Source organism: Budorcas taxicolor, chromosome 3 (genome assembly GCF_023091745.1).
Source record: "Budorcas taxicolor isolate Tak-1 chromosome 3, Takin1.1, whole genome shotgun sequence".
NCBI lineage: Eukaryota > Metazoa > Chordata > Mammalia > Artiodactyla > Bovidae > Budorcas > Budorcas taxicolor.
In genome coordinates, this window is record NC_068912.1 from 47,380,305 (window position 1) to 47,394,396 (window position 14,092).

A 14,092-nucleotide genomic window follows, 5' to 3' on the forward strand; every position below is an offset into this window, starting at 1 on the left:
AATGGCTTATTGGAATGGCAACCCACTCCAGTGTTCCTGTCTGGAGAATCCCAGGGACAGGGGAGCCTGGTGGGCTGCCGTCTATGGGGTCTCACAGAGTCGGACACGACTTTAGTGACTTCGCAGCAGCAGCAGACATTTTGTACAAGTGAGTATTATGTTTTTATGGTCCATGAAGGGATGGTGAAAGGGTGAACTGAAAAGCAGATGCAGAAAGGCTTTTGTGCTGTTGCTATTTGCTTAGTACCTTAGCATAGGAAGGAACAGCTACCCACTCCAGTATTCTGGCCTGGAGAATTCCATGGACTGTATAGTCCATGGGGTCACAAAAAGTCGGACACAACTGAGTGATTTCACACACACTTTTAACACGGGAGAATGAGGCCTTGGGTCAACCAGCAGTAAGCTCCTGACAAAAGTCTCTTGAAGAAAGCTCACTTGGTTCCAAGAAAGGGTATGGGGAAAAAACACCCATTATAGTAATATGATTCTTTAAACCTCCCTTCAGTGAATTTATAATTATAAAAATGTCTTCAGTTATCAGCATCCACTTTACAGTTTCCCTCAACATTGTTTCAAGGAGTTCCACAAAATAGAGGAAAAAAGTTAATTAGAACATAAAGTAGGAAAAGTTTAATTCCTTTCTTCAAAAAGAAGCTGGCTTCAGTTTATACAGGCTTAATGATAATTCTATTTTGTGACTAACAATAATTATTCATGAACTATTACATAATATAAATGTGAAAAATGTCTAATTAGAAAATAAACAAATCCCCCAAATTAGGTATTTATTATTGCAATTAGGTATTATTAGAACCAATAATGGCATGATGGCAACACAAGATATTAATGAATACATGATCAGCCATTGAATGTATTTTGTTACGTCAGGAATAAATTTGACATTTTGATGAAGACGTTTAGTTGAAACTTATTGCAAACGTAAACAACCTAGAGCAATAATTCCGCACTACTGTATTACTCTTGTAGCCAATTAAAAGCAGAATTTCTTGCTGTGATGAACCTAGATCTGTCTTGGTTAATTGAAAGGTGAAATTGTGATGATGTGTAAGGTCACATTTCTATGTCTTGAATTTATAAGAAAAGTGTCCTGAATATTTTATTAGCATGTAGAAACAAAGGAGGCTACTAATTTTCTTTGAGGAAAGGCTTAGTTAAGAAGAGAGATTTAATAAACCTTTAAGAAAGGCATTTTAAAACTTTGTGGTTGCCATGATGGTATGGAGTTATGTCATGCGTAATTCTCAGATAGTCCTGGTTTAAGGGTTAGTGTGTGATTTTTAGATTACATTTTTGGCAAGCTAAAAATCCAGGAGGGAGGCTTGCACTGTCAACTGCCTTACAGGCTTTGTGAAATTTCCTTAGTACATTTTTGGATTTCAGTGATATGGAGCAGATCAGCCCTCCATTGAAATACACACTCAGTACTTGGTGAGACCTGGCTTGTGCAGTGAAGGCAAGACATACTGAACATCCCCCAGGAGTCCTTTCAAGACTGAGACTAGGTTGGAATTCCTGGTGAGTTTTGAGACCCTGTTGGTTCCTGCTTGAACTTCCACAATGACTCATACTCTCCTGGACTCTTGAAATCAGTTCCGTGCTGACTAGGGCCAGAATGACCTGAAATGCATGGCATTGACTGATCCATAATAAAACTAGCCTTTCAGATAGCTAGGAAATCTTGCTGAGGTGATCAGGATTCAGGATTTATGGGTTTTGTTCAGTATGAGATTTATTTCTACATTGGAAAAACTGAAATCAGCTAAAATGGGACAGGTACATTGAGAAAAAATACCACTGGAATTTATATCTCCTGGTGAGGTATTTTTTACACAAATATCTTACTGTTAAGAATCACATAAGTGAGGCCCTTTGGCTGGGCACATGATACCACTTGACAGTGAAAGTCTACATTTTGAAGCTGGTTCTGAATCCTATAGGAATCCTAACATCATCTTTGGAGACTAACTTTGGATTGAAAAAAATGAATTTGAGACCTGTGGCTATTTGAAAGTTTGTGGGCACGACTGTGAAGAGTGCAAAGTAGTCCTGTGCTTAGACCCAGGTCAGCTTCTATTAACAGCAAAGTGAGAAAGAGAAGTCACTCTTGCTCATACCATTATGTGCCAGCCACTGGGATGATCTCATTCACTTTTCACAGCTCTAAAAATTATCTTTGTTTCAGAGATTACGAATTTAAGGGGCTTCCCTGGTGGATCAGACAGTAAAGAATCGGCCTGCAATGCAGGAGACTTGGGTAAGATCGTTGGGTCCAGATGATCCCCTGGAGAAGGGAATGGCTACCCACTCCAGTATTCTTGCTCAGAGAATTCCATGAATAGAGGAGCCTGGCGGGCTATTGTCCATGGGGTCACAAAGAGTTGGACTTGACTGAAGCGACTAACACTTTCACATTTTTACTTCTTAAGAAGTGGCCTACTATGGAAGAAAGCATAGATTTACTGACTCAGATAAAAATGCATCTCCTATGCTTGGACCTAGGTCAGCTTCTAGGAAAGTGATAAAAGAGAAGTAACAATTGCTGTGTACCATTATGTGCCAGTCACTGAGATGATCTCATTTACTTCTCACAGTTCCACAAATTAGGTATTGTCTTTGTTTTAGATGAAGAGTTTAAAGAAAGACACCTGTTGAAAATCATACAATTAGTTATCACCAAAGTTGATACATAGAGCAGTTTTTATCTGAGTCAGTAAATCTGCTCTTTCATCCATAGCAGACCACTAGGCAATGGCACCTCACTCCAGTGCTCTTGCCTGGAAAATCCCATGGACGGAGGAGCCTGGAAGGCTGCAGTCCATGGGGTCACTGAGGGTCGGATACGACTGAACGGCTTCACTTTCAACTTTCACTTTCATGCATTGGAGAAGGAAATGGCAACCCACTCCAGTGTTCTTGCCTGGAGAATCCCAGGGACTGGAGAGCCTGGTGGGCTGCCGTCTCTGGGGTCGCACAGAGTCGGACACGACAGAAGCGACTTAGTAGCAGCAGCTGCAGGAAGTAGATTTACTGGGATCCACCTGAATTTCTCAACACCTAGAAAGGCCTCAACCTATTATATATATTTAATAGTCACAGTATGATGGAAACAGTTTAGGCTCAGACTATTCATTTGTAGCAACCCAATGAGGAACTGGTATTTATTTTATCAATGTTAGGTATGCTTTAGACTTCAAATCTGCTGGTGCTTGCTTAGGCCTTGTTTGTTAGTATTCTGAGAAAAGAGTTAAGAACCTGGGTTCTGGAATCAGATAAACCTTGATTAGCATCTATTCTCTACTCAAAGAGCTCTGTTGCCCTGAGGAAGTTACTTAATCTCTCTGAGTCTCAGTTTCATAAACTGTAAAATGGAAATAAAATAAAATAATGAATGCAAAGTATACAGGGAAATTGCTCAACAAATGCATAGAAATGAAAAATAGGAGAAAATGCCTTTACAATATTATTTGTCCAAGCAAAAAAAGATAAAGTATGAGCCTTTTAAAACTCACAACTAGATTTTTTGACCTGTGCTTTATTAGCCTAGAAACAACTTTAGCAGATTACCTGCAGTAATCTGGGAGCTACAAAAGGACAGCAGAGTAATTAAAATCTATTCACCAGCGAAAAAGAACAAATTGCTGCATATGGATATCACCTCATCTATCATTTCCTTAATCCAAACTGGTTCACATTCAACAACATTTCACATTTTCCATTCCATTTCCAGTTGCATTTTGAGGTGCATAGTTAGTTAAAATTGCCTTTTAACTGGTGAAAAAAAAAAAAAAAAGATTGTGAGTTTTCATTTTGTGTCTTAACGCCTTATAAACAAATATCACTACTACTCATATACTACTGTCTGGTCAAACTTGACCTGTCAACTTAAGTATGAATACCTCAGTGCACAGGGAAGAGAGCGAAAACATACTTGTTTTGTTAACCCATCTAAAGAAATGGGAACACTGGTTCTCCATTCAGACTTCTGTTTCCAACCATGACAGTCAACACACACAAAGGACCCTTTACTTCCCTCAGAGTTGACTACTCAGTCTACCCTAGGAAACTCTTGGGAAGTCAAAGGCAAGAGAAGCATGAGAAAGCACCTATGGGAGCCCCTCTTTAGTGACTGGCTCACCTAGTTTTGCTTGTGTTGTTGAAGGTGAAAGTGTTAGTGGCTTAGCTGTGCCCAGCTGTTTATGGTCCCATGAACTGTAGACCGTCCAGGCTCCTCTGTCCATGGTATTCTCCAGGCAAGAATACTGGAGTGGATTGCTATTCCCTTCTCCAGGGGATCTTCCTGATCCAGGGATTGAACCTAGATCTCCTGCATTTTAGGCAGATTCTTTACTGTCTGAGCCACCAGGGAAACCCCTAGTATACTTTGCTGCTAAGTCACTTCAGTCGTGTCCGACTCTGTGCGACCCCATAGACAGCAGCCCACCAGGCTCCCCCATCCTTGGGATTCTCCAGGCAAGAACATTGGAGTGGGTTGCCATTTCCTTCTCCAATGCATGAAAGTAAAAAGTGAAAGTGAAGTTGCTCAGTCGTTTCCGACTCTTCACAACCCCATGGACTGCAGCCTACCAGGCTCCTCCATCCATGGGATTTTCCAGGCAAGAATATTGGAGTGGGGGTGCCATTGCCTTCTCCACTAGTATACTTTACCATACAATAAATGACCTTTCATTTTTCTTCACAGAGACATGGCTTAGGAGGCCCACATTTCTCACTCTGGCCTTTTGGCCTAAAGAAAAAGCTACTTTTCTGGGTAAATGACTCTGAGACTTGGATGAACACTCAACCATAGTTAAAGAGCCAATGTGTGCATCTTTGTGTGTCTGTATGCACATGAATACAGGAGGGCAGGTATTGAAAGTGAAGGAAAGTTACATGGCTCAAAATAACCTGGAGTTAAAACTCCCCTTCTGGTCCTCCCCACCATTCTATGCAAAACAAAGAACTCTCTCACCTGAAGGGAAAAAAAAAAAATGGACATTAAAAAAAAATGGACATTAAGGTTGATTACGCCCAGTTCCCAGCTGGTCCAGCCTCTGGCCAATCTCCAGAATTCCTTGCCCCAGCCTTTTAAGAGATTACTCCGAACAACCTTGGAGAAGAATAGGCCCCCAAGACAGTAGCTTTCGACATATATGCCTATATACACTTACTCTTTTCTTGGGTTAGTGCAGCCACTCACTAATCTGACTGCTGCCCCTTCTCGCCTCTTTAAAGGTGATCTATTCCTGTAAAATGCTGGTCTCATTCTTTCGGAACTTCGTCTTCTCTAACTCCCTTACCCAACAGAAAGGTGAAGTGGTCTCTTTCGATTCAACATTAGAATATTCTCTGGGGTATGGAAAAGAGAAAAAAATCCAGTGTCTTCTTCCAGAAAAATCTATTAGTTATTCTTTTCCAGTTTCTTTAGCTTTGAAACAAGTCACTGTGTAGAAAGAAGGCCTGCAACTAGGGGCATTGTGTAATCTGTCCACTGAGCAGAATGCGGGAAATAGGCCATGAGGGAACTGGAGCTTAAGTGTAGTGAACTCCAGAGAGTAGTTGCAAAGAATCGCAGGGCCCACAAGTAAGCTACACAGAGAACCAAAAACAGGTCATTGGCTTCTGCCCTGCAATTCACAGTAACTGCCAGCAATATTTCTACATAGGGGAACACGCTTTACACGACAGCTCTCCTTGCAGGAAATCTCCATCCTGGGGAGTTGAAATTGCATTAGGATTACTTCTCTGCAAGCGCACTGACACCAATATGCAATATGTGGTATGAGAAACCAAAAAACCATTAATCTAAGGCAGGAATTTAAACAACTGTGTCTAACTCTGGAAGAATTCCATTAAATTAAAATGCCTTTCTGAACTGAAACTGCTTTGACTAAACTCAACATTACAAATACAGATTTAGTTTAGTAAGACACTCAGAGTTAAATGTAAACGACCCCCTTCTCCGCTTTTATTCCAAATTTTTAATTGGAGTCTTTGGAATTGAATAAATTCATTAATTCATTCATCCATCCACTCAGTCAAATGTTTATTGAGCACCTAGTCAGGGCCAGGCATTGTGCTAGGGATTAGGGTAGTAGATATAAATAATGATCTGTGACTTCAAGGAGCATACAGGCTAGTGTTCCAGATAGATGAAGAATCAGATAATGATGACTGTTGGGTAAGTCTTGGACGAAGCCTTTGAGAGTAAAAGATACTAGTTCACTTGGGTTCTCAGTTAATTAAATTTGGTTTCTGTATAGCAAGTGTCTCTAAGTGAGGGTGCCTGCCTCAGCTGATCCACAGTTTAGACTCAAAAAGGACAGGAGAGTGCCAATCAATATTGCACCACCTTTCCTCGAAGAAAATACGCTTTCAGGAATATTTCAACAGGACTTGACCTAGAATTCCTAGTTATATTAATAACCAGCTCTGGAGTAAATGTCACATTTCAGCCCCTGCCCACCTTCTATGAGAAAGCGACTTGCTCGTGACTTTACATTCATAAATATGCTCACAATGCCAAGGGATGTTTTTTTTTTCTTCCATCAATTCATTAGATCTGCTCACATGAATTATTTATATGCAGTGCTAAAAATGATTCTGAAACATTACAAGAATTCAATATCAGTTTTCACAGTGGGATTTCATCATTTTAGCATTGCAGCATGGTAGCCTAATGCAATACTAATAGGATATGGTGCTAATAGGGTACAACGAGAATTCTCTCTAATATGCAAACATTTCCATGTTGTCTTATTATTTCTTTTAAGTTAATATGCTATGGTGATAATATGATGAAATGAATTAGCTTCATATCATTGTCTGCATGAGTTGTGCATATTAATGGCATCTTTCTTCCCCCACCCCTTTGAATTCACTTGGAATGAGCTTGAAAACTTACCCTGTAGTTATGCTTATGTTAATGAGGCTGTTTAGTAGGAAACATCCCTGCCTTTGCTTAGCCAGCTGGAGAAACAATAGATGCGTATCCTCTCTCTTTGGAATGAAATGTTTTCTGGCCTCCTTTCAAAGGGTCTATCTCCAACAGGCTGCTTTAGTATTCTCTACTTGTTCACAATCTCAATCCACCCATGTGTTAGACATTTTACCAGCAACATTTAACCAGATTGTATATTTCTATTAGATATGAAGTAAATCTTTTCCAAGAGAAACTAGATGCATGGCCAACTGGCCCAATGTTTTGGAATATTTAAACACACACACACTCACACACGTACACACACGCAAGCCTACATGCATATATACATGAAATGCGTAGAAATATACACATATTTGTGTGTGTGGGTTATGTATAGACATGTTTACATATGTATACAGACATCTACATATGTGCTTCTTTGTTTTTGTGTGTAAATTGATTTAAAAGTTGGTGGAATCCTTGCCATAACCAGCATTTCTTTTCTGGCTGTTAAATTCTGGGTGGATTAGGTCCAGTGAGTAAGAATCCTCCAGATTTCAGTGTTTATTCATTTTCAGATGTATAACCAAAAGCCAGATGCTTATCCAAATCTTAGCTGACATTTACAAATCATGAATTTCTCACCCAAACCTGCGTGACCTTTCCTCTTGAGTTGCTATTAGGTTCAACTAATTCAGTTTCAGAAATCCCAGATGTCAACACTCTCAGGAGATTTCTAAAGCCCCCTCTTACCCTTTCCATCAAATAACTCCAAAAGGTGCCTTAATTATGATCAGGGCCACCGCCCAACTGTGTGGTGAAAAGTGAAAAGTGTTAGTCACTCAGTCATGTCTGACTTTTTGCAACTCCATGGACTGGAATCCGCAAGGCTCCTCTGTCCATGGAATTCTCCAGGCAAGAATACTGGAGTGAGTAACTCTTCCCTTCTCCAGAGGATCTTCCCAACTCAGGATGATCGAACCCAGATCTCCTGCATTACAGGCAGACTCTTTACCATCTGAGCCACTAGGGAAGCCCAACTGTATGGTACCTTTTGGTGCAAGTTAGCAAAAGTGCCTGTTTGGAACAATATAACCTCTCAGGAACTGGTATGGCAAGTGATACTGGGTTGGATTTCTTTCTCTTGCTCCTGTAGTGGTTCTTCCGGATTGCAGTTCCAGTGATGTTTTCACCTTCTCTTTTGAGAACACCTCTGAATGGGAAAGTTCATATTTAAATGGTGGTCTGAAGTTATACAATAAGCAATCCAAGTTCTGACACTAACTGTGTGGCTTAACATGTCTGTGGCTCAGTTTCTTCTTTTGCAAAATGAAAGAATAAATGCTCTGATGATCTTTAACTCCAACTATAGTCTGTGACTGAATAATGAGAAATCTTACCATTTTCACGCATTTGATTGGCAAGAGAGGATAGTATAAGAGAAAAAAAAGACATAACTCCAAAAGGAAAGTAATGTGGGTGATTTAAATATTAGGGCTTAGATTCTAGGCTTTTAATTGGATTATGTGTATATGATGTTTCTTTAATAAAGAAAGTTACAAAGAAAAATGTAGATGTATTATACACATCACACATAGATCTATTATTAAGCTGAAGTCAAATGTGCAACATTTGAAAGACCTAGGCAAAATGTATATTTCAGGGACATTTAATATAGTCCCTGGTTATTGGAATTAAATACCATGATTAGACTGGTAAGAGGACAAAGAGGGATCCTTTTAGTCTAATACTTAGAAAGTATTCCTAAGTCCTCTGATAAAGGGAAAATGATGACAAAATCTCCCTTACCCCGAATCAGATGTGAACATATATTTTGGTTACTTTACATTCACCCAAGGAAGAATCAGATTTGTCTTATGAAAGACTTCCTGTTTGTACATCATTTGAAAATGGAGACTAAAATAATAAAATTTGAAGAGGGTCAATCAAGTCACATTTGAACTAGTTCAGTTTCTTTAGCAGACTATTATTTCCTTGAAAGTTCGAGTTACTCCTTTATAATTTTGTACTTACCTTCCTTTGCTTACTGAGACCTGATCAAAGCAGATGGCCTTTTTGCAGTTCTGTAGGTTCTAGTAGTGAAAGGCTTCACTTGTCTGGTGTGATTGTGCATCTTTGCCTTTCTTCACAGTTTCTTCTTAAGGTAGCTAGCTTTAATTGGAGTTAGAAATGTACTCAGTGTGTAAAACGCTATTTGAAAAATGAAATTTGACTGTAGCATTGATAAAAACTTTCTAAGCTTAAAAATGTCATCAACAAAGAGTCTGGTACTTCTTTAATTATCCGATTTCCAAAGCTATATAGTACATAATTCCTTGTATAATCAGAGCTTAAATTCTGAAGAAACTCATATGGGTGACATTTCCTCTCAATTTCAAATGCGGATTATTTTAAGAGGATACAGAACTTAGAAATATTTCAATGGAGCTGATATTTAAAGCATATTTAGTGGCATTTATGTTTTAATCTGCTTATTGACTAGGCATTAAAGAGAGCACTTAGTATTTTACCAGTGATGAAAAGGACCATACATTGTTTGATATAATGAATTAGTCAGTATTTCCAGAATGTGGGGTTAATAATTTTTCTTTAACTTAGAAAATGATGTAGCCTCTTCCTAGGGAAACATTGCTATCTGAAGGACTTTTCTTATTTGGATTTTCCTCTGCCACTGGGACAAGGAACTCCATTTAGAGACAGATTCTCCCAAATTACATAAATATGTAGAGATTTGATGAATTCCATTGTTGTGCTACTTTCCTATTTTACAATGATTAATGGTAATAAAAAGCAATTATGAGAGCAATAATATTAAATCTTTGTGCACATGCTAAGTCACTTCAGTCATGTCCGACTCTTTGCGACGCTATGGACTGTAGTCTGCCAGGCTCCTTTGTCCATGGGATTCTCCAGACAAAAATATTGGAGTGTGTTGCCATTTCCTCCTCCAGGGGATCTTCCCAACAGAGACTGGACGAGCGCCTTGTCTCCTGTATTGGCAGGCAGGTTCTTTACAACAAGCACCACCTGGGAAGCCCATGGTAAATCTTTAACCATTGCCAGGATAATGTTAAGAACAGAGTACCAGGAATATCAAGGTGGAAAAAAGTTTCTTCTCTCAAGGAACTTTCATACCAAATTGCCACAAGGCCTGGTATACCTAGGCACTTAACATTTGTTAAATAAATAAATGGTGAATGATTTTGGCCCTAGTCATCAGGATAGTTTGTTAAAAAAACTAGTCTAGATCCCATAAGAATACCTTATTAAATGATTAAGAAGTTGACAATCAGCTATTACAATCTACTCTATGTGGGTTATGTTTGTCTAATGACAAAACATCCATCAGATCAGTCACATTAGAGAAACACTCAAACTATTTTTTGTGATATAATAGATTATTTAATAAGCTGCTCTATTTTCATTTTTTTTTGTTGTTGTGACATTAAACGAATATAGCAAAGAATAAACAGCAGTTCCCGAAAACAAAAAGCAGAGATTTAACATGAAAAGCAATGGGTTCTCATGAGCTGTGATGTGTGGATACTGGTCAGTGCCTACAAATATATGTAGGGCTCCTTCTTTTAATTTTCTATCAATTCTGCTGACTCCAAACAATGATGTGAGTTTCTGAAAGTAATATCTATTTAAGTGTGGCGTGTTTTTCAACTGTAAGTCATTTGATTCAGTTTTACCTCAAATCCTTAGTGGCATCAAAGTAGATTTCATTTAATTTTCTTAGCTATTTTTTTCAAATGTTGCATATTCGTGGGGAAAATTTATTCCTTTGTATGTGAATCAATTTCTTTTAAATACAGAAAGCATCCCCTGACTATTTCTTTTCTACAGAACTTCAGCAAAATCTAAAATGAACACTTATAAGTAATTTGGATATGAATCTAAAGGAACAATAGCTGTGAATATCATTATAAGGTAAAAGTAAGTAAGTTGATGCAAGAAGTGAATGAGATAACACAGAATAAATCAAATGAGCATTGCACCTCTACATCTCCTCCAGGATACTTCCTCTTTCATCTCACCCAATCTTTGTTCGAAATATAGTGAGGTTATACCACCTATGGTCTCATGAAACTGGCATTTCTTGGACATTGGACTCTGTTTAGACATCAATAGATGTGGACACAAAGTAAAGTTATAACATTGTGAAATGATGAGATGCTAATGTCACATAGAGGCAGGTTGGGTTAAGCCTGAAAGCTCTTACTTTGTTCTTTCATTCTGTCTCTTTTTGCCTCCACGAGAAAGTGTCAACAAATAATTAGAACTCACATGAGCTTTCAAAACCATGGAAGGGAATAAAGATGAAAAACAGCTGAAACATATCTGCATTTCTTTTTCATAAATTGTGAGCATTATCAAGAAAATCCCTTTTTCATCTGGTCTAGGGTTTCTCACAGATGTCTAGTAAGCTGTACTTTAATGTCATTTTCCGGATACGCAATTTTTTATCAGTTACTTGTGTTTTGGAAGAGGATCCTTGAGCTTGGTCTTAACTCTTTATATAGAATTAATTTATTCATGGTTAGTCTCAGGAAAGAAGCATTTATTAACATTTCAAGTATCTGAAGATAAATTTTCAAATCTCATGAATAGCTTCCATTTATTTAGTATTTATTACATTTTGGATACTTTGCTAAAAGCTTTTTACACCTAATATTGTGAATTTCTCATACCAACTTTTAAAGTAGTTGTTATTCCCATTTATCATATAAAACATTGAGTCTTTGAGATGCTGAGTAGTTTACACAAAAAGTAAAAAGTGAAAGTGAAAGTAAAAAGTGAAAGTCACTGCAACTCTTTGAGACCCCATAGGTATAGTCTGTGGAATTATCTAGGCAAGAATACTGGACTGGGTAGCCTACTCCTTCTCCAGCGGATCTTCTTGTCTAAGGAATTGATGGCTGCAATCACCACCTGCAGTGATTTTAGAGTGCAAAAAAATAAAGTCTGACACTGTTACCAATTACTATAGGTTCTCCTTTTTCTAAGCTAATTTTATCTACATGGTGATCAATCAATTCATGTGTCTATTTAATATACAGTTTTACAGAAGTATTACATACATACAGTAAAGTGAGTGAATCCTGAATTCACAGATTAGTGGCTTTTTATAAAGTGAACAAATTCACAAAACTACCGATATCAGGAAATAATCCATGACTACTCACAAAGGTGATTGCAGCCATGAAATTAAAAGACACTTACTCCTTGGAAGGAAAGTTATGACCAACCTAGACAGCATGTTAAAAAGCAGAGACATTACTTTGCCAACAAAGGTCCATCTAGTCAGGGCTATGGTTTTTCCAGTGGTCATGTATGGAAGTGAGAGTTGGACTATAAAGAAAGCTGAGTGCAGAAGAATTAATGCTTTTGAACTGAGGTGTTGGAGAAGACTCTTGAGACTCCCTTGGACTGCAAGGAAATACAACCAGTCCATCCTAAAGGAAATCAGTCCTGGATGTTCATTGCAAGGACTGATGTTGAAGCTGAAACTCCAATATTTGGGCACCTGATGCGAAGAGCTGACTCATTTGAAAAGACTCTGATGCTGGGAGGGATTGGGGGCAGGAGGAGAAGGGAACGACAGAAGATGAGATGGCTGGATGGCATCACCGACTCAATGGACATGAGTTTGGGTGAACTCTGGGAGTTAGTGATGGACAGGGAGGCCTGGCGTGCTGTGGCCCATGGGGTCGCAAAACAGTCGGACACAACTGAGCGACTGAACTGAACTGAACTCAGAAAGGAAGGACTCCTTGCATCCTTTTCTAAATACTGCTCCAAAAGAAACTACTATCCTGACTTTAATCACCATAGATTAGTTTTGCCTATTTTTTGAACTTTATATAGTGGAATAATGCAATGTTCTTTTTGCTGTCTAGCTTTTTTGATCAGTTTTATGTTTGTGAAATTTGTCTACGTTGGTACATGAGGGAATATTTCATTTATTTTCATTGCTTTCTACTGTTCCATTGTAAGAATATGTCACAATTTATTTATCCACCTGTAAACAAAGAAGAACAAAGAGAATTGCTCACCACCCAGTTCTATAAGGATTCAGTCATAACCCACTACAGTCACTGCCTGACAGTGTACTCTGAGAGGAAATTAGACAATTACAGAATGAAGCTCTCTGTGCTTTGGACAAACAGGCCCCCTTAGATAGTTAGATGTTTATCTCAGGAAGAATTTGAATGAAAACAAATTCTTGCATCTTCCAATACATTGAAAAGCAATAAAATCATTAACATGATATATATTCTTTGTGACGAGAAGCAATGTTTCAGCAAGAAGTACACTTGACTGCAGCTATTCCCCAGTCAAAAATCATATATATAATATATGAAATTTGAATTATCTTTTTATTAATTAACTCTCTGGAAATATTCACCAGTAAAAGCTATCTTGACTTGAAGATTTCCCTGTGGCAAAATCTTCAAATATGAAATCAATTACTTAGAATGAGGCTATTGAAATTTTCTATTTCTTCTTGTAGCATTTTTGTAAATTGTGTTTATCAAGTACTTTGTTTACTTCATACAAATCATCAAAGTTATTGGATAGAGATTTTAATAATATCTTCTTTGACCTTTTTAATACCTATGGAGAAATTTTAGTTTAGTCTCCTTTTTCATTGCTGATATTGATAATTTGTTTTATTGTTTAATGTCATTTTTCTATTGGTTCATTTCCAGATGCTTACCAACTTATTTGGTCCTTTCAAATAGCTTACTCTGGACTTCCTTCATGGCACAGTAGATAGGAATCTGCCTGCCAGTCTGCCTGCCAGCCAAACATGCCATGAAGCAACTAAGCCTGTGTGCTACAACTACAGAACCCAAGCTCTAGAGCCTGCATGCCACACTACTGAGCTCACGTGAAGCCCCTGCATCTAAAACCTGTGCTCCAGACAAGAGAAGCCACCACAGTGAGAAGCCTGTGCACCACATGAAGGGTAGCCCCCGCTCACTGCAATTAGAGAAAGCCCACGTGCAGCAAGGAAGACCTAGCACAGCCGGGGGGGGGGGGGGGGGGGTGGGGGGGGTGGGGGGAGCACAACTTACTTTGATTTTGACTTGGTATAGGCTAGAAGACTTTAATTAGGTT